This window comes from Ictalurus punctatus, chromosome 2, assembly GCF_001660625.3.
Source record: "Ictalurus punctatus breed USDA103 chromosome 2, Coco_2.0, whole genome shotgun sequence".
Lineage (NCBI taxonomy): Eukaryota > Metazoa > Chordata > Actinopteri > Siluriformes > Ictaluridae > Ictalurus > Ictalurus punctatus.
In genome coordinates this window covers 3,154,122-3,158,323 of record NC_030417.2, presented here as the reverse complement: position 1 = coordinate 3,158,323, position 4,202 = coordinate 3,154,122, and the positions used below count along the sequence as shown (strand labels likewise).

Genomic DNA, 4,202 nt, shown 5'->3' with positions numbered 1-4,202 from the left:
AATAAATAAATAAATAAATAAATCAATATAAATAGCTACCATGCATATAATAAACTGTTTCATTAGTTACATAAATACTTTCATGACATGCTCTAACTTTCAACAGAAAGCTCATGTGAAATCTTGTATGGAGTTTTATGGAGCGAATATCAGTCATGGCTTCATGATAAAAAGAAACAAATAATAAATGATCAAATCATGTTCAAACACAACTACAAAGTATTATTTCATGTATTTACATTCCTAATTTATTATTTTAGAATTAGTTTTATGTTTTTATTTGCAATTTTCCTTATATATTTATTTAAATAAACGACACAGTATGCGGATTGTAATAAATGTTTTTATTATTATTATTATTAATGTTGTTCTTTGCAGGGAAAAAAAACCCCAGACTTTTTAATATTTTTATTTAACCCTAACGTTCCTCTTCTTCTTCTTCTTCTTCTTCTTCTTCGTCGCTGATTTCTGTGTAACACACACACGCGCGCGCGCACACACACACAGAGAGTTGTCTCAATGTGTTTATCGCCCCCTAGTGGACTCTCCTGCAGCTGCGACTCATTAACCAAATATAACATTAAAAAAACAAAAGCCCAACTAACTAAACTAACATACAACTGATTTAAGGGTTGCATTAAATAAAATTAGTCCTTTTTTTTTCAAGACTAGCTCTAAAAGCGTCAAGTAGGTGGCTCAGATATTTGAATTATTGTTATTATTATTATTATTATTACTTATTCACTAAGCTCCGCCCCCAGGATATTGTAAAGCGTCAGTAAAAGCGAGGCGCTTTGAAGTTTCGAACAGAAACAATCTTTCCGGGCCGGATCTCAGTTTTCCAAATTGTTTTTCTCAGCCACATAATCATTTTGTCCTGAGGTCATGGATTAAACCATTTTTGTAAAACGATGTACTACATATTATGCAGGTTGTTTGTACAAGAAAAGGTAAATAAATAAATAGACGACTATTGCACCTTTAAAGTGTGTTCTTTACAAACACTTAAACACCCCAAAGAGAAGCAGTTCAGTCATCCTGAGCCTTAAATAAAAAAAAATAATAAAAATAAAAAAAAAGTAATGGCGCCTCCACCTCTTTACCTCTTTACCTCCTCTCTCTCTCTCTCTCTCTCTCTCTCTCCGCACCTCCCTCTGTTAAACCCGCACATTCCTCACATTCCCAGCTCCTGATGTCAGAGAGGGCGGGGCCGCGCGCGCATCCCGATTCCCGACGTCTTCTTCCTTTCCGCGAGCTTCGTGTCGCTGGAGTACCGTTACCGGTGCCTGGTTCTCCACCGCTCACGGAACCGCTCAGAACCCCTGGATTAAATAACCTCAGAGGGAATTCCGGGTGTTTTCCTTTCCTCAGCTCCTGATCTGGAGGGATTTTTTTTTCTTCTTCCTTTTTTGCTATTAGAAGTTGGGAAGCGCGAGCGCTCCGGTTGTGTTTCCACTGAGTTGGAGAGAACCTCTCTTCTTCTTCTTCTTCTTCTTCTTCTTCTTCTTCTTCTTTCTCTTCTTCTTCTTCTTTCTCTTCTTCTTCACAGAGCGGGTTTATTTCCACCGCAGTGTTTTTGGAGGATCGCGCGCTTGTCTTAAAGTTTTGCCAATAAAAGGAAAGCACAAGAAAGAAAGAAAGAAAGAAAGAAAGAAGTAACACCGAGAAAAAGTGGGAATGTAGCACAGACAACACGGTGAGTGTGTGTGTGTGTGTGTGTGTGTGTGTGTGTGTGTGTGTGGTTCACGTAAACTAAACAGACCTGTGATGATATAACTAACTAAATAAATAAAGGTGATAAATGTTCATGCATACCGTGTTAAACAAACACCTGAGTGTGTTGCATTTATGTTTACAGTGTTAAACACTCATACACTGCGGAATAAACACCGAGAGTGTTGCTAGAGTACTGATACAGTGTTAAACACTCATACACTGCGGAATAAACACCGAGAGTGTCGCGTTAACTGATACAGTGTTAAACACTCATACACTGCGGAATAAACACCGAGAGTGTCGCGTTAACTGATACAGTGTTAAACACTCATACACTGCTGAATAAACACCGAGAGTGTTGCGTTAACTGATACAGTGTTAAACACTCATACACTGCTGAATAAACACCGAGAGTGTCGCGTTAACTGATACAGTGTTAAACACTCATACACTGCGGAATAAACACCGAGAGTGTTGCTAGAGTACTGATACAGTGTTAAACACTCATACACTGCTGAATAAACACCGAGAGTGTTGCTAGAGTACTGATACAGTGTTAAACACTCATACGCTGCGGAATAAACACCGAGAGTGTTGCGTTAACTGATACAGTGTTAAACACTCATACGCTGCTGAATAAACACCGAGAGTGTTGCGTTAACTGATACAGTGTTAAACACTCATACGCTGCTGAATAAACACCGAGAGTGTTGCGTTAACTGATACAGTGTTAAACACTCATACGCTGCGGAATAAACACCGAGAGTGTCGCGTTAACTGATACAGTGTTAAACACTCATACACTGCGGAATAAACACCGAGAGTGTCGCGTTAACTGATACAGTGTTAAACACTCATACACTGCGGAATAAACACCGAGAGTGTCGCGTTAACTGATACAGTGTTAAACACTCATACGCTGCTGAATAAACACCGAGAGTGTCGCGTTAACTGATACAGTGTTAAACACTCATACGCTGTGGAATAAACACCGAGAGTGTCGCGTTAACTGATACAGTGTTAAACACTCATACACTGCTGAATAAACACCGAGAGTGTTGCTAGAGTACTGATACAGTGTTAAACACTCATACACTGCTGAATAAACACCAAGAGTGTTGCGTTAACTGATACAGTGTTAAACACTCATACACTGCTGAATAAACACCGAGAGTGTCGCGTTAACTGATACAGTGTTAAACACTCATACGCTGCTGAATAAACACCGAGTGTCGCGTTAACTGATACAGTGTTAAACACTCATACGCTGCTGAATAAACACCGAGAGTGTTGCGTTAACTGATACAGTGTTAAACACTCATACACTGCGGAATAAACACCGAGAGTGTCGCGTTAACTGATACAGTGTTAAACACTCATACACTGCTGAATAAACACCGAGAGTGTTGCGTTAACTGATACAGTGTTAAACACTCATACACTGCGGAATAAACACCGAGAGTGTCGCGTTAACTGATACAGTGTTAAACACTCATACGCTGCGGAATAAACACCGAGAGTGTTGCGTTAACTGATACAGTGTTAAACACTCATACACTGCTGAATAAACACCGAGAGTGTCGCGTTAACTGATACAGTGTTAAACACTCATACACTGCGGAATAAACACCGAGAGTGTCGCGTTAACTGATACAGTGTTAAACACTCATACACTGCGGAATAAACACCGAGAGTGTCGCGTTAACTGATACAGTGTTAAACACTCATACGCTGCTGAATAAACACCGAGTGTCGCGTTAACTGATACAGTGTTAAACACTCATACACTGCGGAATAAACACCGAGAGTGTCGCGTTAACTGATACAGTGTTAAACACTCATACACTGCTGAATAAACACAGAGAGTGTCGCGTTAACTGATACAGTGTTAAACACTCATACGCTGCTGAATAAACACCGAGTGTCGCGTTAACTGATACAGTGTTAAACACTCATACGCTGCTGAATAAACACCGAGAGTGTTGCGTTAACTGATACAGTGTTAAACACTCATACACTGCGGAATAAACACCGAGAGTGTCGCGTTAACTGATACAGTGTTAAACACTCATACACTGCTGAATAAACACCGAGAGTGTTGCGTTAACTGATACAGTGTTAAACACTCATACACTGCGGAATAAACACCGAGAGTGTCGCGTTAACTGATACAGTGTTAAACACTCATACGCTGCGGAATAAACACCGAGAGTGTTGCGTTAACTGATACAGTGTTAAACACTCATACACTGCTGAATAAACACCGAGAGTGTCGCGTTAACTGATACAGTGTTAAACACTCATACACTGCGGAATAAACACCGAGAGTGTCGCGTTAACTGATACAGTGTTAAACACTCATACACTGCTGAATAAACACCGAGAGTGTCGCGTTAACTGATACAGTGTTAAACACTCATACGCTGCTGAATAAACACCGAGTGTCGCGTTAACTGATACAGTGTTAAACACTCATACACTGCGGA

At 40.0% G+C, this 4,202-nt stretch overlaps 1 protein-coding gene across 1 annotated transcript in view; it reads left to right on the top strand.

The window, feature by feature from the left end:
* The first annotated feature begins 1,240 nt into the window (after positions 1-1,240).
* Positions 1,241-4,202, top strand: part of LOC108255961 (protein tyrosine phosphatase non-receptor type 14) — a 49,871-nt gene continuing 46,909 nt past the window's right edge. Inside the window, exon 1 of the mRNA XM_017452372.3 lies at positions 1,241-1,696. The gene's annotated coding sequence lies outside the window, so the exon portion shown is untranslated. The remainder of the gene's footprint in view (positions 1,697-4,202) is intronic.